This window comes from Gavia stellata, chromosome 1, assembly GCF_030936135.1.
Source record: "Gavia stellata isolate bGavSte3 chromosome 1, bGavSte3.hap2, whole genome shotgun sequence".
In the NCBI taxonomy this organism is placed as follows: Eukaryota; Metazoa; Chordata; class Aves; order Gaviiformes; family Gaviidae; genus Gavia; species Gavia stellata.
Window position 1 is genome coordinate 109,457,090 of NC_082594.1, and position 27,282 is coordinate 109,484,371.

Consider the following 27,282-nt stretch of genomic DNA (forward strand, 5'->3'; position numbering starts at 1 on the left):
TCCAAGATTACCCTCCCTGCTTACAAGACTGATTGCAGACTAATTTGCAAATAAAATCCAGGAATATCCGACTAGGGGAACCCAAAAGACAGCATTAGCTGAAGTCTACATCTGGTTTTTAAAGGAAATAAACATTTTGGGAATAGTGAGTTTGAAACAAATTTTCAGGAGAAGGTCTAAGGGGAAGAAGTTTCTCTTTGGTGAACTGAGATGAGAAAGTTTTCTAGGTGTTGGCAGCACTAGAGAAAAACACGGTGATAAGAAGTTAGAATGATGAGAAGATGATAAGAGACCACCTCATCTATAATAAAGATGAGGTTAACGGTGTTAAAGTGTTAGAGCTATGGAACATTTCAACATGAAACAAGAGAAAGACTTACATAGGAACACCGTGTTCTTATTTACTATTTTGTCTGTATTTAGTTATTTTAACCAGGGATAAGATGAGTCTACTGAAAAGCACAGGAGCTTTAAATCTAAGGCAAACCATATCTGCACACCGTGAAGAAAATATTCCATACAAAATAGTATCTTTAATTCATTTTGTCTACCCTTTTCTCTCCCAACGAGGTATCACATCACTCTATAAGCACGAAAAAATGATCAAATTGGGTGTAGGCAATGTTAAAGCTCTACTGCATGCAAATTATATCGCCCAACTCCCTCATTAAAACCCGTACAATAAAAGAGATGGCCAAAAAAGTGTTTTCTGCAAACTGTACCTACAGCATACAAAAACCGCCAATCAAACTGGAATTCCACAGGTAAAGCATACAAAGCAGCCTACCAACCTATGCACAGTAAGATTGTAAATTGGTGCTTCGCCTTGATTTTTTGGTACGCAGCAAACCAGATCATTAACTGTAATTTCATTTATTTCATAATTGCATTTTATTAATTTCAGATCTGCAGAAATGGTGTTTATAAATTTCCAAAGCCATCTCCACTTCCCCACAGCCACTCTAGAGTTGCTGTGCCATTCCTGTGGTGTTAAAACACCATCTCTGGAGTTCTCATCAGACAATCCTGTTTGCAATGCTGATATCCTGGTAGGTAGAGGGAGACTGATAGCACCCAGCCAAAAAAAGCTCAACTTACAAGGCTTTGAAAAAACACAAATATCAATGCAAAGCATGAGGCAACTGGACTGCAAGAGAAAAAAAGGAAGGGAAAGGATAGAATTAAGCACATCTGGAAAATAAACCCCTTTTCTAATTGAAAATTATAGAACTCTGGAAATTTCAACAGATTTTTTAAATTAGAAACTGACAACAGCATTTTGAACATAATTATAATAGATTTTGCAAATTTTCTCCAACAATGCAGAACACCAGTCTCGCAGAATTAGTTGTCTAATGTCTGGAAAACATTTTTATGAAAAAACTTTGACTATGCATATTTGCTTACCTGGTCAGTAACAAAATTCACTGGCCTGAGCAGAATACATTGTAAAAGAAATCTGTAAAAGAAAAAAAAATGTTTAATTATAATTTATTTCTCTCTCTCATTTTTTTGATGACAAATTAGTAACAATGAGTGGTTACTATTATACAGAAGTTGCAATCAGCAAAATCATACTAAAGAAAAAGCTTCTAAAAATCTGTTAGGTTACTGTTTTCCCAAGAGAGTCCTGACTGTGTGGCAGGATTACATTTATAAACAATAGTACTAAAACCAATAGACATACTATACTGTGCTATTCAAAAAGGATTAAAGGTATCTGTTATGTAGTTGGTATCAACTTTTGTGTCTTTTCATTCAAATACAAATGTATAGCTATCATTATTTCCTTAAAGGATACTCAGATTTAGAGTATGTCCATCTGGTAAAAAAGCACATGAATTTCTCGTTAAATGTTCTTCAGGGCACTGGAAAACACATAGTTCATTTACTTTCTATAACATTTCATATACATAAACACAGTATGAAAAGAACATTATTAAGACTGTAATGAGATTAATATAAATATTAGAAGATACCAAATGTTAGCCTCCCTGTGCAACTCTTATTTCTTCAATGACTATGGAATACGCTACAGTTGCTAATTGGTAAAATGGGAACTCCTCTTCATTCCATGTACAAACAGACATTCAAAAAGTACAAGTACTGATATTTTGTATTAATTTCATTGTTTAACATGTGGACTGGAGAGACATTCATGGAGTAGTATTCAAATCCTGGTAGAAAAACTGCAGTATTTTGCTATGGTCCATACACTCTAATCATGATTGCTTTGACTGTGTTGCAAACACTGAGCAACTCAAGTTCAGCAAATTCTTTTGGAGGAATAACATTGTCCCAGATGAGTTCCTTGGTGCTAAGAGATCACGCTGAAAAGTGAATACTTAATTTGGGTCACATGGGCTCACTTTTTTCAGAGGACTCAGGATTACACAGCACTTGATACACTCAAGGTACTGCTCACAACGATTTCAGCTGGAGACATAAATACCAAGCACGTTGCAAATTAGGTGACAAACTGAGGTTACAAAAATGGGGAACACACAATTGCTGACCATCTCTAAAAACTTGACCCAATGCACTTCACACCTTGATATGTGAGCTCTGCAGTAAATCAGAGGACTGAATTTTATTCTCCAAGGCTTTAATGAACTTTATCATGAGACTCCTTTTTCTTGTCCTGAGATGGTCTCAGTCACCAGATACTTTCCACTTTCTGTTTCTGAACAAGACTTTCCCTTACTACAAACCAAATTCACCCTCAGAGATGGCCCATCTGCTCACTGTCTGGATCAAGGACAGTTTGAAAAAGAATTGTGTTACCAAGTAAGGAAAGATTCCCACAGCGCATTTGCAGAGGATGGTTACATCAAACTGCAGAAGCTACACTAGTACTGTTTGACTTTCCCACTTCAATAATGTTATAACACAGGTTTTCTTGATAAGTAAATGTCTATTCAGGGTGTTGGGAATGCATAAAATCTTCAGAAATCCTGTTAGGAAGCATGATAGCTGCCAAACACAATGACCAACTCCAGTGCTGGAACATGTAGATGGTCCTCCTGGAGGTCAGGGAATAATGGACACCATACCATCCTTTCTGCAAACCGGTATGACAGAAGGGTCATTTGGTAGTGTTTCACTAAATACTTGTTGACTGCAAGGAAACTGACTAAAGAAACATAGTTTTAAACCTGGACTCTGGAAATGAAGTCGTATAATGGGAAGTGTCATACGATGTCAAGGAAAGACTTGAAGACAGTTCTATCACCTCTTCCATTCACCTGAGGCAGCAGTTTCTGGCATATGGAACATCATTCCACATATGAGTATTGGCCAACACGCCTTGCATTTTTCACTGAAAGGGAAGCCAGTGACCATGATGCTGAGAATTTTGGAATGGACTAATAAACAGCAATGAGGAAGGGTACAGACAAACTGCAAACTCTGTCAGATCAGCCCAATTATCAGCAAACCCTAGAGCATATGCTGCTAATAAAATATAGTTTCCTCTGGGTAACATTTGAATCCTTCTGATGTAGCCAGACTAGTTTATCTTAATTTAAAATCTGGGATTTGGGTCAAGCAGCTTTGAGCTGAAAGGGTCATATCCTTACTGTTTCTTTAGCCACCTGCCTGTTTGTGACTTTTGAGCACTTCTGTCTCATTTCAGAAAGATTTATCATGGGACTTATCTTCCTAGTCCAAACTACAGTGCTGTTACTGGTTTTGCCCCACTGGACTGATGCAACTGTGCAGGTCACTGTAGATAAAACAGTTTCTCTACTCAGATCTAATAGCAGGCAAGTTTTCAGCAGTTTAACAGCAAGAGAGTTTGAACAAATGCAAAAACAGTGAAAAGATAACTGAGGATAAAGGATAAACTGAACAGTGGGTACTGTGCTTTTGTAAGATTTGGTGTACATAATCCTTTATTTTGAGGTTCTACACAGAAGTGCAATGAGTTTTACTAGGAAAAAAAAACCCAACCCAAAAAAAACCCCACCAGAAAACATAACCAGAACCCGTACTGCTGTGCAATCAATTGGACAAAAGTCCAAATGTGTTCAGAACAGCAAGAAATTTAGGAGAATACCTGTCTCTCCATGTTTAACTAAAACCATATTTGCCTGAGAAAGACTACCACTTTGTGCACTTAAAGTCAACAGTCTCGCCGATGACCGTTCATGTACCTTTTCCTGACAGCATTGTAAGGGAAGCTTTGGATCTGAACTCCATCCACACCAGTTATATCCCACCATCCTCAATCACTCATGGTTAGACTCCAGAGCCAAGCACATCAGAGATGGTCCTGATGATTACATTTGTTTGGCACTGGGGAGCAAATTATCTTTCCCCGTTAGACTTTTGGGTAGCCTTTCAGTAACAACATGATATGCATGAAAACTAGCAAGAGTAAGTGGGTTAATGACAGACCGGATGCAATTTGCTTATCTTGGCCACATCTCAAAGCTGTGATGTACACCCATCCCTGCTGCTGCCAGCACTCCTGTACCAGCCAAAGGTCTTAACATATGACCTCACTCTGGGAAAAAAAGGCACATTTTGCATCAGCAGCTCCGCTTCCTTCATTAGTTATGTCACAGCCTCTTTCAGAACAAAAAATATCGCTCACGCCTCCTCAGTCCACTTATCTCTGTATTGCTAAGAAAAGTATCTTGGATCCTTCACCTTCTAGTGAATCACAAACAAACTGTTATCCCCACTCTCACTGGAGGAAAAGGCATCACGAACAGTCTGATGGGGGAAGACAGGACTTTTTTACCTGTGATAAAGTCCAAGCAGGAAATGCAGCAAGTTTCCCTCCTAGGTTGCAGAGTCTGCAGACACAGTCACCAACTTCTTATTTTCAAACCGAGCATATATGATACGATATAAAAAGCATCAAGGTACTGAGACAAATATCATGCAACTCTAAAGATATAATTTTTACAGTCACTTTTCAAAGAAGAACAGTGTTGTTAATTTTTTTTATCCTTTAAACATTTAATAGTAATCCTATTTTATGTGTATTAATTTTAAGTCACTTAAAACAAGATTTGCAAAGGTATTGATTTCAATGGGAGTTAAAGTCTAAATATCTTTATATGGAGCTACAGCCTTCATCCTATTAAATCTCTACATTTATTGTCTGCACACAAATCATTATAAAGCAGGCATTATTCAAGAAAGAACTCAATAGCAAGAGAAAAGCCCAATTAACAAGGAATTCAATGCAATTATGGAAGTTTGGAAGTTGCCTGGGGTTGTGTTTGCCTGCAAATCATTGGGGAAAGATGAAAAGGGAAGAGTTTGTTTCATCCCCACTTCCAAAGTATTATTTTCACTTCAGCTCTACATTATTAATTTTTAAAACCTACAGTATTAGGACTTCTACAAATTCACAGGTTAGGAACAAAGATGCCATTAACTGGGTTTCTGGAAGATCTTTATTCTGCAACACTATCACCAGTGCTGGGGTTAGCCCTATCAATAGCTAAAAGCAACAGACTGGGGTTCTTGTCTATAGCTCTTGGATGTTTGCGGATAATTAAACTGGCTTTTTTGACCCTAGTCCTGTAGACGTTAAAGTCAGGTCACCACAAATAATGCTGGAACGTACATTTTAATGCCTAAACGTCTTCCCTCCAATTCCACACCCATTTACATGAAAAAAGGAAAAGAAATAAGAACTGAGGGCAAACAGAAATGGACACTGGCTAATTAAAGTGAGGATTTTTTTAAGTACTAAAACCTGTTTTATTTTATTATTATAGACTCAAGTATTTCCATAAAAAATGGCACTGTAAATCCTCCAGCTAACAATGTAAAGTCAACAGATAAAAGAAATCTATCAGTATATACACCTGCCTAAGGGGCACCGAAAAAGTCGGGGAGACAGGGAGAATCACAGTTCAATAGGTTTGTGATAGCATCAAGGCATTTCAGGACAGTATATTTTTCATTGCACAGTGTTTTTATGGCTTTTTCAAGTATAATGCTGTGATGGGCTTCATACACCTTCTTACACCAGCAAAATACTTGGCTGGTTACAAACACAATGATGAATGTGTCCAGTGAACTGTGAGAGCTGCAAATTCTTGCCTTGCAGTGTGCAACTGTTTTTACCCCTGTGTCAGCTACCCACAGCTCTCCAGCTTGGAATCAGGTTTCTGTTCTCAAGGTGGATTCAGATATATCATGATACATCACTCTTGCGGAGACGGGTGGAGATGTTTATTTTCTCAGTTTTTATCCCTAAAACTTTCCTAAAAAGCAAGCAGTTGAGCTAAACAGGGGTTCCCAGGGCAACCCCAATGCTCCTAGGACACTGATGGCTCTACTCAGCGTGCAGCGACGCAAGGCAGAGATACCGGTTTCTCCAACTCAGACCTCCTGGGATGGATAGCTGCCTGTACAGACACTGCCAAGACCGAAGGAAAGATCTGCAGTTTGAGATGGACCTTAGACTGGCTGTCCCAATTAACGCTCCCATGATACAGAAACATGGCTGAATAAAGTGGAGGGTGCTTAGTCCTTGCAAGGGCTGGGGTGGGGCTGGAGCTGAACACTACCAACAGTGAGAGGAGATTCCAGCTAGGTGGCTATGGAGATAGACCTCACTGTGGCAGCAACTGAGTGCCTAGGAGAGACCACCAGCACCCCAACAGTGAAGTCCTATCTAAATGGATTCATTTTGCTCAGTGGGCAAAGCTCTGGTAGACTTATTTACACTGTTTATAATAGAAGTAATGCAAAAAACATGCAAGATCTAGCACTATTCAGCAAGACGCACTCCTACCCTCACAACTGAATGACAGCATGTTTGCTAAACAAGACTGGTTTTGACCCCATTATGCAGCTAAACCAAAATGAAACTTATATTACATGGCACAGAGCTCAACAGTATAAAGCAAACTAAAAAAATGTTAACTCAAATAAAATTATTTGCATTTTTCAAAAGCAAATTATATATTTCAGGAGGAAAATACTATTGATATTGGAGATGGTGAGTAATAAATTAATGCATAAATAGCCAACAGAATACTCTAAATTTTATTGAAAATGTTGGAGTTCTCTGAACTTTAATGTTTAAAAAAGTTCCCTTTCTGGTAATGCGTATTTCCAGCTGAACAGGGTTAATCTGAAAAGACTGAGAAGTCATATTTAATGCAAAAAAACCTGAAGAGGTTATCTACCAGTACCTTAGATACCACTAAAACTGAACTATTATTGGGGAAAAAGGTGTTCATGGTATTTTCTGCATTTAAAGTAAGCACATAAGTACAACTAGAACCAAACTCTCTTTCTTTCTCATGTGTTTGTGTGAACAAACACAAAATATTTAGAGGGATTTTCTTGATATGGATTTTTAATTTTTTTATAATTTTTATTTTGTGGACTGTTCTGTCTCAGAAACATAATACAGAAAATGAAACAAACACTTTATTAAATGAATTTAACTTCTTCGAGGTTCTTGCAAATGTTGACTGATTTTGGGGTAAGAACTTAACATTTGTTTCTCAAGCGAGATCTGGAGTACCTCTCCTATAAGGACAGGCTGAGAGAGTCGGAGTTGTTCAGCCTGGAGAAGAGAAAGCTCCGGGGAGACCTTATAGCAGCCTTCCAGTACCTAAAAGGGGGCCTACAAGAAAGCTGGAGAGGGACTTTTTACAAGGGTATGTAGTGATAGGACAAGGGGTAATGGCTTTAAGCTGAAAGAGGGTAGATTTAGATTAGATATAGGGAAGAAATTCTTTACTATGAGGGTGGTGAGGCAACGGAACAGGTTGCCCAGAGAAGTTTTGGATGCCCCAACCCTGGAAGTGTTCAAGGCCAGGTTGGACAGGGCTTTGAGCAACCTGGTCTAGTGGAAGGTGTCCCTGCCCATGGCAGGGGGCTTGGAACTAGATGAGCTTTAAAGGTCCCTTCCAACCAAAACCATTCCATGATTCTATTCTACTTTGTAAGGCTTCAAGTTCACTTCAGTTCTCAAATTAGGGGTGAAATTAGACTCAAATATTGGCTCTGCTAATTGCAGTCAGATTCCTACAACAACATGCAAGTAATGACCAATTTATCAAAACAAAGCTTACATAACTATTTTCATTTTGTTAGTAGTATTTTCACTCTGCTAAAAAAAGGACAAAGTCTTTCAAGTAGAAGTCTTTTTTCTCCAAAAGTACTTAAAACAGGATTAATTTTTATATACTTGCTAGGGGTTGGATTGCACCGTAAGCCCATTATAGTGGAAAAAGAGAGAAGTAAAAGCTCCACTGCATCTGGAGGAGATCAGAAGGCAAATTCACAACTCCCACACAGCCACCATCCCCTGCAGCTCGCTCCCCACAACAGCTACTTTGTGGGGCACCTGGAGTAGATCTACAGCCAGGCGACCATCCTGGGAGTCACCCAAGAAGCCTCATTATTCCCCTTAAATAGGCAAACAGCAGATTTCTGCTTTCTTATTGCTCCCTGCAGCTTCACTGCCAGGGTCAAAAGTGTCTGCCTGTGGAGATGAAACCCACATCCACATCTGAAGGCTCTCAATAGGCAAAGACATCCTACATACCTCTTCCAGACCCACACTTAGGGACAAGAACAACATGGTGCTTCACCTTCTCTTTTACTGAGTGACTGTGAATGCTGTTGTTTGTAAAAAACTTAACATGACACTTGCCCCTGTTATGAGCTGTCTTATATGCCAGAGTATTCAAACTCAGCGATACGCTACACTTACAATCCATGCAGCATAAAGCTGACTGCACTGTCGAATACAAAATACTACACAGGAGTAATAGCTCACAAACTGATCTTAGACACCTCACTATGGGTGCAGAGCAACTACATTAAATCATAAAACAGAAAAAAAACACATCCCGCTCAGCCCTGGCTCATTACATTACCATTTATTTTTGAATTAAAAAAAACCCAGTAAGCATTACACTAGTTATTTATCTAGTAGAACAACTTGTTTAAGATTTTTGGCACTATTTGAGTTAAGCTTTGTAATTTGTCTTGTAACATTTTTTAATACACCACATGAATAGAAAACTGCATTTCAAAGAACTGCAAAGCCACAAGTTACATAACAATGGCTGCAAAGTGGAATCCATTTTAAGTCATAATAGGTATAATTAGCACAACAGAAATTAATCACATTGTATTTCAGTCCATCTTTAAAATGTTCCAGATGCTTTATGCTTTCAATATTTCATTTGTATTTACTTAAATTCTTATTAAACAAGGTTTGTACAAGAACAGTACATAGACCTGACAGCTAAACACCAAATTTCTCTTTTTTTAACTAGTGTGACTAAACAGGAGAAAAGTATATTCTGTTTGCTGCTCGCCCCCTCAAACAAACCAAACAAAAACCTCAGCTAATAAATCTATCCAAATATAGTGCTATACAGGAGGTGAGATGAGATGACATGTCACTTTGTTCTTTGGTTTTTTGCTATGAAACTGCATGGTCTTAGCAAAGTAAAGAAAATAAAAGCAAAAAGCAAAGTAAAAACTCTAATCCCTGAGATTTCAAAGATAGTCTTCTATGAATATTTCATCTTCCAAATACAGTCTGAAACTCTCTGTGTTTACACTTCATCCTAAAGATTATTCTATACCTTAAAATTTTGGTATCCGTTCCTAGATAAATTCCGGTTCATCCTTCCCAGTACAGCTTCAGCATTCCCACTGCTTTCCCTTTTGTTGACTATCTCGTCCCTAAGTATTTTTCCACATAAGTCACATCTCCCACCCATAACTATTTTTACATCAGGAACCTGTTGCCTACACAGCCAAACACTTACCTACAGTGCACTTTTCACTATAACGACTAAGAAGAAAGCAGTGGTTTCATCACCCATGTGAGACCCTGGCTCACTGCACGCAGCCAGCCTGAGGTCTCCTCCTGGGGCCTGACGCAGACAGCTGAAGCTAGTGGAATTTACAGCACCACCGTGACCTCTGCCTTTAACCTTGAAAAAGCTATGTTATCTCTATAGCACCCTTCTTTTCTCTGGTAACACAGACAGATTCCTTTCAGAGGTTTTTCAGCTGGAGAGAAGTATTTCAATAATTATTATTCCTCTGACTATTCTAAAGCAAAATCTTCCCACACAAAATGTTTTTCTTAGCTGCAAACTATAAATCTTCTGATTTTTGATCCTTCTGTGATCTCCCCTGTCTGCACAACTTCATCCACAACACTAGTCTTTCACTAGTCAAATACAATAAATTGACATCTCTATTCCAGTAGCCACTACTGTCACTCTCTCCCACTTTTCTTCTCCAACATATTCTCCCTCTCCTTTTCCAGCTCCCCAGTTATATCCAGAGCTATATAATCTACCAAGAGAAAAATACTTCTGTTGTTATTTCCTATTGCCTCATTTTTCTTCCATTTTTTGTTCCTGTTCCTGTATGTCTGACCTCCATGAAAAAGTCTCAATTCTAGAAATATTCCCTCTTATAAAGTACTTGCTTGTGTTGCTCCTCCACTGCCTCCTCTCTCAATGGAGAATTTGATAAGGCAGCTTTCTCTCATTCCCTGGCATCTCCTTGGACCAAGCATTGTGATTGTTTTCTACTTAGGTGATGTCCAGCCACAGCACAAAGAACTGTCTTCCACCAAGAAGCATCTCTTGTTTCTGACACAAGTGCAGTTCAGTACACCGCTGATCTTTTGGTCCTCTTAGGTGCATTGGGTCCTCTGTTTTCCAAGCTAAGTGGAGCAAGTTATTAAGAAAGTCCTTGGTGCATGGAGACAGCATATACACATTCCAGCCTAAATAGTGCTTCGAGGTACTTAGGCAAGCTTCATTACTGAATAATCCGAGCACTTAACAAGCTTTAGGTATTTATCCCCACAACAGCCCTGTAAGAGATCCCTATTTTTACCTGACGGGGAACTGAGGCATAGGAAAACTACTTATGCTACTTAACCGCGGGATATCTGTGATAGCTCAGGAACCAAAGCTAAGTTTCTGATAACCCAGACTAGAATGCTAATCTACAGACTATTCCTCCCACTTCCTAAATGATAAGGGTTCAGCAAATCTTATGTATATATTTTTTTTCCCCTGCTGCCCTTGGAGTGATCTGTGCATAGATGACCTATTTTGGCTGGCTTCAGGGCAAAGAAATGGGGTGTCTCTTCCTCCCCCTATACACCTTTAGCCAGAAACTGTCTAGCCATTTATATTTTGCTGTGTGCAGCACTTCTAATTTTAGTCTCTGATACAATAATAATTGATGTCCCTATAGCCCTTACCAGATGCAGTTAAAGAAAAAACAACAGAAGGAGGAGAAGAAAGGAATGTGTTATGTGTGGTTTCTGTACAGAATTCCAAAGTGACTGCAAAATCTATGCTATTTCCAGTACCACCTTGTTTCTTCTAATTCTGAATGTCTTTTGTACCAGTTATAGTTGTGTGGTTTATTTTTATGAGAAAAAGGATTATTCCTTTTCTATCATCTTCCCATTAACATTTTACTTACTAAAATATTTGCATTCTACTCATCTCTCTGAACTCAGATTTTTATGTGGAAATGTGGGAGAAGTTGGCCTGTCTACTGTGGACCCAAAGAATATCTCAAACAGCATTTAGAAAAACCCAGCATACGTTTGGGTTAGCCTAGCAGAGTTACATTAAATGAACTACAGATCCTGCAGTGGACTTAGGCCAAGATGAACTCACGGTATACCAACACTTCAGAGTATCCAGAAATGTTTGTTTCTCTTCAGAAGCCTTCCTCCAGCATGTTCCCTCAGACCTTCCCATCTTGTATCTTCGGCCTTCCTCCTAGCAGTGTAATCATTCAACCCCCCTGCAGCTGCCAGAGTGCACAACAGCACAAGCTGCTCCACTGTCCCTTGCTTGTAACCCGAGTCAATCAGTCAAGCAGATTACAGCAAGGCTGTGGGTTTGGCCACAACAATCTAACTTTCTCTACCACTGAAAATCTTAGATAATATGCAACATACAGAGCTAATCACAGAATCACAGAATCACAGAATCACTACAGTTGGAAAAGACCTGTAAGATCATCAAGTCCAACCAAAAAAAAAAAAAAAAAACCAACCAAAAAAACCCCAAACAAAAACAAAAACAAAAACAAAAAAAAACCCCACCACAAACAACCCACGCAAGCCAACCACCACACAACAACAACAAGGCACAACACACCAAAGACCAACCCACCCAACACCACACAGCACCATGTCCATCAAGCTACATCCCACAATGCCACATCCACACGCTCCTTGAATACCTCCAGGGAGGGTGACTCTACCACCTCCCTGGGCAGCCTATTCCAATGTTTCACTACTCTCTCGGTAAAGAACTTTTTCCTAATATCTAGCCTGAACCTCCCCTGGCGCAACTTGAGGCCATTTCCTCTAGTCCTGTCACTAGTCACTTGGGAGAAGAGACCAACACCCACCTAAACTAAAATCAAGTTCAAGGTTCAAGATGAGCTACAGATCACCAGAAGTTCTTTTCTGGGAGAAAAAAGAAAAATAAAAGTGGACCATTCTGTGCTATAAAGGCATCTGCCTCAGGACAGTATGGTCCATCACACCATACTGCTCAACACTCTTTGCCAAAGCTTTCATCAAATATGGAGGAAAAAATATAAAATTCTAAGCATTATTCTATTCAGGAAAATAATATCCAATTTTTCCACCTTAAGACTTTACTGAAGACTGGGATTTTGCCGATGCACCAGACAATTCTAGAGTCTGTTACCTATTTTGAAGAGACAGCTCCACTATTTCATGAAGAAACACTGCCGACACAGAAATAGCAGCCAGAGGTAGCCACTATGACTTTGCCAGTACAACTCCTCAGAGACAAAGTTGTTACAAATTATTATCAGAGAGATAAGTCTGCTGAAGTGGGGGGCAGGAACAGGGGAAAGAGGAGGAAAAGGTGATGAAGAGGAACATTGTTGTAAATCAAGTGCCTAATGTAAGCAATAATAATTAAATAAAAATTATTTTCAGTGGACAGGTAGAACTGGGAACTAAAATGTTTTTTGTTCCTCATCAAACAAAATTACTGTTTCCTAGGACCAAAACTGTACAACCTCTAGATCCATGTTTCTGTGAATTTCAAAACAAACCAAATAATATTTCTAAATAGCAGCAAATTTATTAAAGAGGTTATCTGCTTCAAACTGAATACTTTCCATACCCCATGAATTGATCAAGTCAACCTAAGTCTATTGTTTATATTCGTTAAGTTTCTCAAGGGAAGATGGAAAGAACACCTGATGATGCGACGTCCATTTAAACAACTTAGACTGCACCTATATTGATTGTTTGGTCCTGTCCCTATGACAAAGTATAGTTTGTGCACAAGTGGAAATCTGAACATCTGTTGTCTAGTTCACTTTATCATTTATAAACTATGAAAAAATTGTCAAGAATATTGAGAATAGCAGCTTAAAATGAAGTCACAGGGATGGGAAGAGATGGCCAATTGTGCTCCTGGGAAGAAACAGCCAATAGTGTTCCTAACTCATTTAATACGACCATGAAACTATGTTTATATAAATGTATAAATATTATTGTAATGATCAAGTAAAAGCAAGTTTTGAGATCAATTAACTTCTGTAAATCCTGTAACAGCAAATATTCTACATGAGAAGTTATAGGAGCACTACTGCTACACTGCTGAGGACATGCTATAATGTTACAATGTACAGCCAAGTCAATTCTACCAATATATATTATCCCTTGTTTCCATGCACATATTAAAGCCACAATGTCCATTTATGTATAGGAGTACATCTAGATGAAATTACCCCAACTTACACATATGTCCCAAGCTGGAACTTTTAAACTTGCCCAGACAGAATTAAAAGGAAAAAAAAAAAGACATTCAAAACAAGGGCCTGCATGCCATGAAGTCTGGCGTGATCTTAAACCATAACAAGGCCATGAATGAGCGTATGGCATTCACAAGTACCAATACGCTAACATTTAGCTTGATATATCTTACAGATGGCAGTATTTTGCCACAGCAGGGAGAAGATCTTGGCAGGGAAGCACAGAAAACAATAAACACTGAAGTTTTTAGAACTGGATTTTCAGAAACTGGCCTCCATATTTGTGACATCTGAAGCTAGTCTGGAAATAAAGCCTTTAATTTCCTCTGTAGCTGTTGCAAAGAACGTAAGAAAACCTTGAAAGCAGGAGGAGGAGATGAATGAGGCAGGCTGTGGTAGGTAAGGATTCACAGTAGCTGCAGCAGGATGCTGAGATGTCCCCCCACAGCAGTGGAGAAAACACTGAAGATAGGTTTCCTTCTGCAAGGTCAAAAACTCAGACTACCAAAAGTAAAGCTTAATTACCAAAAAACCCTATTACCCAACATATTTGTGGAGGCTAACACTCCAGGGTACTCAACCTTGCAACATCCACAAAGACCTTCTAGCAGTAGAGCTTGCTTCTTTGTGAGTTATCATTAGCTTTCCCAGACTCTGTCTACCTACCAAACCATCTTAACGTAGCCAAGGAAAAGAAGAGATTGGCTGACTCAAACCTAGCACCAATTAAAAGCTGGATCTCAGTTAGCAGAAACCTCACCTTGCTTAGTATGGCCCAAATGTCACTCAGGGCTGCAAAAAAGAACCGTTTTCTGCATCTCTGTCCCTGCTCCACTGGGGATGTGGGATTGCAGGGAGGCTGGGGCCATGGGGCTGCCAGGGCGGTGTGGTATCCTCCCTTTCTAACAGTCCCTTCCCGCAGCCCCCAGCAAGGCGAGCTGGGCCAGGCTGGGGATGGTGACCAGGGTCAGCAATGGCCCAGCCATCCCCAGTTGCCACCGGGCCTGGCTGGGAAGGCAGCTCCCGAAATCGAATGGGATGGGGTTGGGGTCAGGGTGGTGCACAGCTCAGCAGGGTCCAGGGCTGGGCAGCAGTGTGGTGTGTCTGGGCTAGGGCTTAAATGCAGCTTTGAAGATGAGGGGGAGCCCTGCTGAGTTTTCTCACAGGTCTCTTCAAGACTGGACACCCATGCCCCAAGCCAAGGCAGATAAACATCGGGTGGAAGTGAAGAAGAGATGTGCTCAGGGCCCTGACAGGTATAATTTGTACTTATAGATATGTATGCACCACATACTACTGCTCTTCTGAACATGCAGGCAGTGAATAAACACAGTGCCAGCTTCATTGTCTCTGTGCCCTGCCCAGCCTTGCTGAGTCCACGCGAGACAGTGGTGGTTCTACCTCCTCTTCCAGCAGAAGGATTTATTCATTAGAAATTCCCACTCCTCCTGGAAAAGAGGAGCCAGAGGGATGGTGAGTCACCACTGCCTCCCTGCAGTGCCCCTCCTGCCGCACTGTTGTGCCTCATCCTCCACACAGGAGAACCAGTAAAATCCCACATGATGCCTGAGAGCTGTCCGTTTCAGAGTCTCTTACTAAAAGCAACATTTACCATCTAGAAGAAAGAGGGCAACTGTGCACAGACTGCTTTATGGTTTGATGTGCAAGACTACTAGAAAAAAACACGAACCAGGCCTCCAGCCTTCTGTGGTCTTCATAGCAGTGCTTCTCAAGCTACTGACTAAAAGCTGCTGGTAGCTGGTAAGATATTACAAAATAATCTCCAAAAATATTGTAGGATTTAAAACTGAGAAAAAAGACAACATACGCACATGCCTGCACACGCAAGCCAGTACACAAACAAGTGGGGAAAACAAACCTCATAAAAGAGCATCCAAAGTTTTGCTTCATTTTTATCTATTGGTAAATGAAAACCACTGCACTGCCATTGAAAAGGCAGGTCTTTGGTTTGTTTGTCTTCTCAAAAACGTTCAGTAGCCCTTTGATTAAATAGGATTGGGAATCACTACTATAAAGCGCCCATCACTGTAGCAGCTGAGCTCCTTCTGAGTAAATTAGATCGGCACTGTACGGCATCGACTCAATTGAAAGGAGCTATTCGCTCTTCAACCCATTCTTTAATGTTTTTTAAAAAAATTGTTGAGGGACTGAAAGAATGTTTTATAACAATCATCCTGCTGTTGGTAGTGGAAATATTTTATCAAGAAGTGCTCTGGAAGATGTGTTGGGAGTTAGTCTTTCATATGAGAGACTAATTTACTGAGGATACTACTTTAGAAAGCCAGCTTGTCATTTTGCAGCATTTTTCTTTTCATTTCCTTGACCATTTTATGTTTAAAAAAGCCAGTCAAATGATCTCCTCAGCTCCTAGATTTTTATGGCTTTATTTTATATCTTTATCTTTTTTTTCGGTTTCCCAGCTCCTGAAATAATAGGCATTACTGTTATCATAAGCAAGCTAGTTACACTGCTACCACGCATAAGCAATATAGTCCCATTTTCCTTGTGACATTTTCCAGGTTAAGGAAGAAAGCTAAAGCTTATACTAAAGTCATAAAACAATGGATTTTGTATCATGAATTTTTCACCCTCGAGAGCTCCTCCCAACTGCCATTAGACATACTGCCAGCTTCCAGCCTGCAAATCCTTCCAAGGAAACCCTGCCTGAACCCTGCCCATGAGGCAAATGAGCAAGGCAACCATGAGCAGGGCGGTACACATCACCTAGTAGGCTATGCAGGTAAGAAAGTGAAAAGCAGCTGCTACTTTTTTGCAACACAATGTCAAAGTCTACCTTAAAAAAACGCCCAAAGTTCATCCGAGATGGCTAAAATTCCAATACTTTCTCCAGTGAATTGCTCAATACCTTTTTCCTTAATCTGCACTAGATGAGAGCTTTTTAAAAAATGAGCAAGCATGACTCATTTTTATGACCAATGCACCATTCGCAAAATGCTTTCCAACCAGATTGCAGTTCAAATAAGACATGTGTATTGTTGCAAAACAAAATATGCTGGCTGAACAGAATGTATTCATCTATATTAGTTTTTCTTTCTAAATCCAGCACACTGGGAGCTAAATTAATCTGCTGAGTGCTAAATTCATCTACTGAGAGCTACTGTAGATTCAGGGAAATGTTTTGAGTGCTGTAGCAAACAAGTCTCACTCACTCAGGAGCCCTCTGTGGGCTGTTGGTGTTTTAACCATTTTGCCTGCTTTCAAGCAAGGAAGCAGCTGATAGATGAGGAAACCGCTCATTGATTTGCAGTGGCAGCACTACAGCCAATCAGCCCTAGAATGAGGCACAATCATGAATCTCTCCAACTATGCATATTTATATGCAGCTGCCGTACCTCCAAGTCTCCAGCGAATACAAAGTGCTTGTGTGGCCACCAAGACGCACAATGCTATCCTGCAGCCTGTTCTCACTTCACTGCAGTAGGGGAAGATGGAATATACAGAAACACATTTCATTTTCCCTAGCTAGGCTACCCCAGTAAAGTACATGTCTAATACAAGTACACTATACTCCCATAAATTCTTAATCCAGAGGCATTTTCAAAGGCTAAATCATTTAAAGGAAACAAACATCTTGAAAGAATATATTTTCGGTAGGGTGGGCTGAGCTACAACAATATAGTAACACAGAAAAGCTGTCTTGCCAACAGTGTCAAAAAGCCCCATGGCACTGAGGAAAGCGTAAGAGAAAGAACCTTCCCTTGTGCTAGCTATAGTGGTGATGCACGGGCAGCACACAGGGGAGCAAGATGAGTCTTGCAAACGTAACGCCTCAACTCAGAAATGGGGGACGGGGGTTAGGAAGAGTGACAAGGGGTTTTCCTTTTGGCTTAGCAAACTTTAAGAGTTGAAAACATACCAAAAAAGGGAGAGGCCTGTGGAGCTGAAAGAGAGAGGTCCTAGTAGAAGCACAGATAGAGAAATGGTTCTGTGAAAAAGAAAAACTGGAGATCTGGCGCTTGACAGAAGGCTGCTGCACCTAAGGATTCAGGGGGGCTGGCTAGTTTATTTAATCATCAAGCCATTAGGTGTCTACTGAACTAGAATGACATTTTAAGTTGTTTCTTACAGTGTAAGGGCCTGATTTCACACAAAGCCTCTACAGACTTGTATCAGAAGAAAGCCAATGCTGGAACCGAAATTGTGCAACATCCAAAAGGAGTTGAAATGAAGCCTACAGCCTCCACATTCAGGTGAATGTGACTGCCTCTGGTCAGGTCCTCCACAGCTGGACTCACTGGCACATCCCCGTGAGGAAAGTCCGTCCTAGGAGCTCCCTTGGATTACTAAGTTACACAGAAAACTTACCCTCCCAAGTTAAGTTAGACCTTGATGCTCAGGCAAAGTCACCCTTGCAAACAAGGGTGCACACCAAAGGTTGAAATCTAAAAGAATTACAACCCAAAATCATAAATAAAAATCATATTTATATATATTCTTAAAACTTCTTCATTGAGTTGCTGGAAATATTTGCATTTGCTACTCCCTTGCAAGCAAGCCATACTAAGACACAAAGGGGGGAAAAAAGAACGGGATAGAGTATTTTCACATCTGGCATTTACAATTGAAAAAGACTACAATCAGGTTTTATTTATTGTGGCAATCACATATAAACTTAACTCCTACTATGAAATTATTCTCATATTTTCAGTTTCAAAGAACAATAGAAAAAGACTTCCACTAAATGCCAAAAAGAAATCTCCTACATAGTATATATATGCTAAATAAAACTGCTAATCTGAGAAAGATTGTTACAGAAATCTACATCATTGTAAGATCAAACTCCAAGTGGTATTGTATCAAAATGATGAAAATCTTGTATGGATCAGGAAATGAAGCAAATGGACCTATTTTATCTTCAAGTTTATTACTGAAAATGGGTTTTATGATTTGCTGTGCACAGTTAAAGTGCTAGCCAGACAAATTACAGCTGCTCTTTTAACCTGAACAAAAGATGGCACAGTTCCAGCCAATCTGAAGTATGGTTTCTAGGCAGGATGTCAAATCTCAGCCCCCTGGGTTCCAGAATGATGGATTGAACCTTGAAAGTTGCAGCAGAGCAGCATATGTGATTTCTGTACTGTATTTTGATCACTCATGAATATATTAAAGCATGTCCATGCATGTTATTCAAAGTTTTGGTTTATTGTTTTAAACTATCATTCATAAAAAAAAAAAAAGTCACTTTTTCCAAAGGTAAACAAAGAAATACTAAAAATGCAATGCTAATTTAAAAGTAAAATAACTGCTTATAAATTTGGGTTTTCTTTGTTTACTGAAGAGGACATTAGGTAACGATGCAGCCAAAAGGGCACCATTTCAGAAGCCAGATCTCCTCACACAACTATTGGCATATACTGCCTACAAATTTAAAAAAAAAAAAAAAGAAAAAAAAAAAGAAGCTGCACTTTTTGCATTATCAACTACTGCAACTACATAACAACTATTAATCTTTTTTTAAAACAGTTTTTGGCATGCAAATATACTGTCCAAATGTTAAACACCATCCACACTTCTCCACCTGCTCATTCTGATGCTCCAAATGTTGCCATACCACCACTTCCTTAATTTATTTTCCTCTCTTCTGTGTCCCTTATACTTTCAATAACTGTTTCCCTAAAAAATCATAATTAAGACAGGGAAAGATATCCCCCCTTAGAAAGCTGGGGAAGGTGGAGGATACTAATATGATACGCAGAGACTATTGTGCAGTTCCCTCTGATTATGTGCTTGGGGAGAGGCTCCCTGGGCAGGCACCGCCTCCTCCTGTGTGCTGCGTACCACCTAGCACAGTGAGGGGCTCTGGGCTCAGCCTGTGAGTACCACCACAGTACAAGAAACAAGTATGTTAGCAACATCACCATACTGCACTCTAAAGCCCACTGAAGTCTTTAGCTGACCAAGATGCACCTAAATACACACCGTAGACTTTTCAGAATCAGGGGCAGAGCAAAGTTCCTAAAAGACTGGGGCAGCTTCAAGGGGAACACACACTTTTAGTAGAAGTCAAGACAAAACCAAAGAGTGGAAAGTCAACATACAGAGATCTTATGAGTGATTTGCAACATTCAACATTTTAAAAGTTCCTAATTTACATATTTTTCAGCTAGTTAATGTCTGCCTCCAGGACATGTTTTTAAACATGGTATTAACACTGTGACTTTTCTGCTTTTTCAACTGTTGTGGTTTTACCCTTCAGAATCCTCTCTTTTATGATGACAATAAAAAAAATATTTTGATTTTTAATTTAGGAACACAGTTACCAACTTCTAGCTTAAGCTAGAAGCTTAAATACATATTATCAATGTATTTTACATTATGGAAGTGCAAATAATACAATTTCAAAATCTGTTTAATTTGTGTTTCTGTAAGATTATTAATTTAAAATAACCTATAGTTTTTAAAGTTCTTACATTAGCCAAGACCATATTATAGACTCATGGAGAAGACTGAGGCAGGAAGGCACCTCTGGAGATTGCCTGGGCCAAGTCTGCTCAGAGCAGAGTCAGCCAGGGCAGGCTGCTCAGGGCTGCGTCCAGTTGAGTTTCAAATATCTCCAAGGATGGAGACTCCAGAGCCTCTCCGAGCATCCTGTTTCAGTGTTGACCACCCCCACAGTAAAAAGTTGGGGGTTTTAAAATTATTTTTAAATGGAATTGCCTCTTGTCTTTTCATTGAATACCACTGAGAAGAGTCTGGCTCCAGCTTCTGTACTGCATCACACCGGGTTTGTATATACAACCATGCACGTAATGTGTTGCATTTAAACATAAGAAATTAAAATGGCTAAAGTTCATTAGCTTACAAACATGCTTTCCCATCTTTCCAGTTAATTGTTAGGATGTAGTTGAAGGCATGACACCAATAACAACAAAATAAGGAAACTAATCAAGATGTGCTAACTTAAAAAAAAGATGGCAGAAATCCTTATTATCTCAGTGTCCTGATCTTTGCTCATAAGTATGTGCAGGGAAACCAGAAATGACTGGGTGAGGTTCAGTGTAGATCTTCATGGTTTAAAAATACTAGATTTTTTTTTTTTTTAAGTTTCAAAGGAAATTAAGCACTGAGATTACTTTAAAACCTAAGGCATTTCAGGTGTGAAAAGCAACCCCTTAGTTTTTTGTTTGTTCTTTAAAGAACACTGTAGACTACAAAATAGGTTTTAAAATTTTACTGCCTTGATAGTAAAAAGTAAATAAACATTTTAAGTTTCTAACATCATCTTTCCCACTACTGAACTTTTCATAAGAAGGGCTATGAAGAAACACCTCTTAAATTGAAAGTATAATTACACTGAAGTTAAAAGGAAGTTTTAGTCAATTTCAAAATTAATTCAAAGGATATTTTTAATCAAGGTGTGGAAAATTAAGAATGTGAGTGTAATTCCATTACTTGGAATTTGCAGGTTTGACTCTATATGCAAACAAATGGTTACCAGACAAGCTGCATCACTAAGCACTTCATTTTTTTATTAATGTCATAAATCTATGCATGTTGCCATGATATGCAGCCCATAAATAAATCTACCAACAGAATTAGGTAAAGCTATTAATTAAGCTATAACATTTGAGATGACGAGCACTATAGTTAATTCATTATAGTCTACATCAAAAATAATTTTGAATGAAATCTGTCTAATGTAAGCTGCTGCTGCTGTTGCCCATTAAAGTCCTTCACTCAATGAATCACCATGGACAAATGACCTCAACAGTTCCCCAACAATAACATGAATTTGTCTTTTATTTGTAATTGGATCATTTGGTATTTTAACTGGCCAGCTTTCCAGGCTTAGGATCCTACACTTTATCATCCTTATGTTTAATTTGGTGCCAAGTGTTGAACATTTGTTTCTTGGTCATTTCATTCTTTGACATCTTACAAAACTGGGAGACTGAACTCTTATTTACTAAAAGTTAAAGCAGATAGGGCATAGCAGCAGTAACTCCTCCAAACTGCCTTTCCAGCACTTCTGGAAAACAAAAGCAAACAAAACAAACAGAAGACTACGTACCTTTCTGCCTGTTCAGCCATCAGATAGTCTACTGAGCAAGGTACAAGCTGCAGAGATTGGATCCCTCTATCATACAGACACGGGGACTACGAACATTTCAGTCTAAACATGGGCAACTGAGCAGTCGTCAGGCGATAGCTTCAGGCCTCTGCCAAGGCAAACCAAACAGGCAGCTTTCCTCTGCTTGCCATGGACTCTGACTCAGGCTTTTCCTTATGACACCCCAGCAATGAAATTCTGATCCTACTGAAGTCAATGGCAAAACTCTTGTTCAACAGAGCCAAAATTTTGCCTAAGTTTATTACTGACTTTATAGCAGTGACAAAATCTGATATCCTATTACCAAACTCTTAAGACACCAGCTGCCTTCCTGTTTAGGATCACGTGTTAACATAATGTTTTTCCAATTATTAAATAGATATTTGTAGTCATAAAAAGGAAACCAAAGAAGAAATAAAAAGGAAAGCAGAAACGAAATAAAGGACAACTGCTAACAGTTAGCATATATGCTCTAAGTACAACAAATGAATTTTCCAATGTAGAGGCACCAATTTATTACCAAAATGCTTCTTTCCTTTGGATGGAAACAGTTCTCTTTTGTCTTTTTTTCCTTTTTATTTTATTCTCTGTTACTATTCATTATCATTAAATTTCCTGTAATTAAGACTGCTGAATTAAAAACACATGGCTGCTTGTGAAGCTAATACTTCTCAACATACTAAAATCCCAGAACCATGTTTAGCCATGAAAGAGCAGATCAGTTTTCATTATTGCTATAGGATTTATTAAAACTTAGTATAGTAGAGCTACATGTTCTATCTACTGCCCTATCACGCAGTTACTGTACCTGTGAGTACAAGCACTGTACAACTTGAAAGTCATCTTACTGAGCATGACATTGTAACATAAAAATCCAGTTCCCCAAATGTGTGCTGATTTTAATTCCAAGAGACAGTCCATATAATAAGCTCAGGATATCCATTATTTAAACTAACTCAAAAACGCTGACTTTTATGAGACACTGCTGAAGCAATATATTTCTAGACGTCACTGGCTCAATAATTTTCCAAGAATATCGTTTACCTGGCACTTCCACATTTTTATATGGTTTGCTTTATCATTTTGCAATGGTAGTTTATAATGCATTATTTCCCCCAACCTGCACCTGTCAGAGTTTTGTTTGGCTTCACTTTCTACCCACAGACCTAAAGAAAAATCGCTTCTTTAAATAAATTTTTCATATCACAGTAATGAAATACTAGATAATTCTTTTCAAGTAATATGACAGCTAGTTTCAATGAAACAGAGAATCATTGTGCCTAGAGAGAGATGCTGTCTAAAGATATTGTAAATATTTGTGCTCACAGCTTCTGATGAGGCCAGCTTGCTGTGAAATGATATTCTTCAGCTACACAAGGGCATTTCAGACCATGCCTGTTTTTCACCTCCAATCCTACTCTCCGATATGTAATAGATTTCTTCGTATATTATCTGACTGCCATTTAGAATAATGCATTACAGTAGGTTTTGCAGGATGCCATTTGTGTATTCATAATGAGCAGAAAAAGCAGGAATGAACTTTAAGTACTATGTGAAGAGCAAAGGACAATCCTTTGAGTACAATCTCCTTTTCAACTCTCTTATTTTATATGCTCAGGTTATTTTTTGAAACAAACTCCCACAAAAATGGCAGCTTTTGTATCCTTCTTATGATGAGCACTACATTGTGTAAAGGCACCAGCCAACTTCTGTATGTAGCTTCGTACTTCAGATATGATATCAACATTTTATTAAATTTATAACAAAAGCTATAATGGTTTAAGAGTTGGTCTCCAGGAATAAAGCTGACTAAAATGTATCTCCAGATACATAAGTGAGAATTTTGCAATGTATAAACTTTCGGCAGATATCACAGGGCAATATGGTCTCCGTGATACAAAACTTGCTCTTCCCAGCTTAAATTACAGGAGAAGGATCATTGTTTGGAGTCACGTAGATCTGTCCATAACAAAAAAGTGATGCAAATTTCAAAGCATAAGATGACTGGGCACTACTTCAAACCTTGGAGAAAAGAGTGAGGTGGGAATTTTGAAGTTTGCTTCAGACCAGTTATGAGAATCCTCCTCTAATTTTTGTCAAGCTTAATAACCCACACTACAAAAGCTCAAAACAAAGGGCAATGATTTTCCTGTCGCTTGACTTCTGGTACCTAATTTACCTCAGTTAGTTAAGAAGACACGTTTTCACGCCCATCAATGAAGACAGAGGGGCTTTTCCAGAGGGAAATTCCCATTGCCTTTTTTCTGAACTGTCTTTTTACATTAGATGATGGAAACAGCCCCCAAACTCTCCAAGAATGGATGCCTGAGAACCATATCACAAAATCAGAGGATTCCAATGAATGATTATTAATTTCTATTTCTTTCTTGCCTCCACTGAGGGCACAGTAAGTGGACTCTATCTCTATCCGAGAAAGCATAGGAAATTCTTCAGAAGCTATGACTGAACTGTAAGACTAAGGAATTAATGCAAACTGTTAGGAAATACTGTTCTGCATGGGTAAAGGCAGACCCAGCTGAGCTTAAGCGCTGCACTATAAGAAAAACACACAAGGATCTCATTTAATCACCTGCATAAATATAAACTTGGAGTAACTTAATTGAACAGAAGAACCTTATGACACGATGCCACCTTTTTTTAAAAAAAAAAAACAATATGCCTCATAACCAGTGTTAGCCAAAGCTTTACAAAAGCAACAATCAAAGTAAACAAGCAGACAAGTGTCCAGTGAATGTGTGATGCAAAGGTTACCCTGTGTTTCCAATAAGGAAAAAGAGGCAGGAGCAATGCTGGGAATGAGCAATAGCAAGGGGCTGAGCAGAACTGACCAAGTTGAAAGCACAAGTGACTCCGGCACAAAACTGAAATGCCTCAAAGTGGTATTACAGTGAGGACTGGAGAGTTTCAAAATCCAGAAAAGCAACTTCCTGACTGGATTTCAAAATGAAGACGTAGCCAATGGAAGTAACCCATGTGTGATACCTGTACAACTTTCTAGTGCAACAGGCCTATATTGTAGCATTTTGAGCGCCCTGTCCTTTAGAAGCAAGAGCTCTAAGAAAAAACATAAAAGAAGCTAAACTAGTAAGTGACAGAGGGAAACAGAAGAAAAACTCTCATGGAAAAAACACGAGAAACCCACACAGAAAGCTTTTATTTCAAAACTGAATTCTTAATTTCAGGTCGAAGTCCATTTGAACTTCAGTTAGGACTTTTGTTTGCTTGCTCTTAATAAGGTGGTGAAAAACACTGTGTCTCCACTTTGGTGTTCTCAGAGGTAAAGACTGAAGTGTTTCACCATCAGTGGACCCACATAAATGAAAAGACATCTGTATAAGAAGACCACTATTCTTTCCTAACTTATTCTCAAGTAAGGTGTTGGAAATAAATCCTTTGAACTTGATTCTGGTATATTTTCCACCAGGCTATGGTGCACACAGTCTTATATAGTCCATTTTGCTAACTTTCATGATATCACATTAAACTGCTGAGAAGAAATCAGTTGTTACAAAGTCAACAGAACGAAAAATTCAGGGTCTGTTTTCTTGTTTTAACTGTGAGGCTTTGAGTATGTACAGCTATCAAGAAGAAAAACAGAAAGCAGTGTACATGACTGGAAAATAAACAGAAAACTGCTGAACTAGTACTGTAATTCTAGGATAATGGGCCCCGATACCTCCCCTTCTCAAAGGCCATTTCCCCTTCTGTTTTGTAAATCTTGCTTCAAGTATTTCCTATATTTCCCATTGAAAGCTGAATTTTCCTGTTCTCAGTTGTGCCTCATTACTTATGTTGTGTATAAGGAGGAAAGTCACTTCAGTTTGGCTGGAAGATGTTCTACGAGATGACACGATTCACTCCAGAACATTTTAAAAATGTAGATGTGCAAGCAATATTGACATTTAACTTGACATTTGGGAAAAAAAGAATATTTGGAGTTCTTAGCACCAAAAATCTTGTTTGATATTGTTTTCCAGAATTGCCACCTCATAGATGGAGTAAAGCAGCAGTCTTGCTTCTAATTTCATTCATCAGTTATTCTGGTCTGATAGCTGTACATTGGCAGTCTCCCATGCTACCATAAAATCGTGAGTTCACTTTCTAGACTGCATCATAGATTCCTCGCTGCTTACTGGCTCATTACTCATGAACACACTCTACCAAATTATTTCAGCTTAAAACAGATTTTTCAACATACATTTCTCAGCTGGAATGTTGCACTTGTTTGTAACAGGCAAAATGTCAGAGACCACAGAGATTTGATTTGGGTATGCTCTGAAAACTTTGAAATCTTACCCAGGACTATCCACCTCGTGTGGTGTCCCTTCCTCCTCCCTTTGTCATAACTTCAGGTCACAACAGACCCCTATTTGTTTCCTTTTCTGCTCCTCAATTTCCACAATCTCATCGCAAGTCTGACATCTATTGTAGAGATACTCTTGTGGAGTTTCCTTCAATTCCCACTGCAAGCTCAGATTTCTAAATTCTGATTCCTTTGATACTGATACTCTGTGGAATTTTTGGCAGTAATGATTCTTCTTGCCAGTTTCTTAATTTTTAAAAGGAATATAAAAAGAACTGTTTACCACAAAAAATTAGCTGTTTTATGCTCAGAAGATGAATAATACTTTCAGTGAAATACAAGCCCAGCATGGAAGGGCAGCAGAAAGGCCAGATACTGCTTAATTCCTACATTGACCCTATCATTATTTCAACCTCGTTTATCATCTCTGAGGTGTTCAAATAGATGTTCTTCAGCACCTCAGCAGATGAACCACACACCAGAAAAGATCATGGTACAGACAACATCAAATGTAGTGTCTAAAACCTGCAAAAAAAAGTGTGTTGAATTCAGCAGTAAAAAGCTGAAGGTACACCCTGGAAAAACTTGGGAGGACTGTGGCTGGTAAGGGATCAAACAGTTTATGGAAGGAAATAGGCAACTAGGCTCTCCTCCACAAATTAAAAGTGGATGGGATAAACACTTCAGAAAGATAAGTTTGTCCGTTTCTAATGCATGCGAAGATTTGTCATTTGGGGTTTTTTTTCTTTTTTTTCCCCTTCTTTTTTTTTTAACCAAACACAAGGGAACAGAAAATTTTCTACCTGAGAAGATAAAAAGAAGAGGGGATTTTCAAAGTCCACACTACTCAGGTGGATTACACTGCTTAAAAATAAGCAGTCACTGACTAGAAAATATCTTTTCCAAGATTCTTCTTGACATACTGTAGTACTACTATAAATTTGCAACCAGATGAATTTTACCAAACTTACCTCCGACTATGGACCAGGACCCATGGTGATCAGTTGGTCATCTTTTAATGTTATCTAGATGTGTCTTTAACTGTAAAGAGTTCCATATGCTTTTGAAA

General features: G+C 38.9%; 1 long non-coding RNA gene across 2 annotated transcripts in view; it reads right to left on the reverse strand.

Moving 5' to 3' along the window:
• The window catches only part of LOC132317855 (uncharacterized), a 102,828-nt gene that overhangs the window by 61,418 nt on the left and 14,128 nt on the right, over positions 1-27,282 (reverse strand). For both annotated transcript variants that reach the window (XR_009484245.1, XR_009484246.1), the window contains exon 3: positions 1,408-1,459. This is a non-coding gene — a long non-coding RNA (uncharacterized LOC132317855). The remainder of the gene's footprint in view (positions 1-1,407; positions 1,460-27,282) is intronic.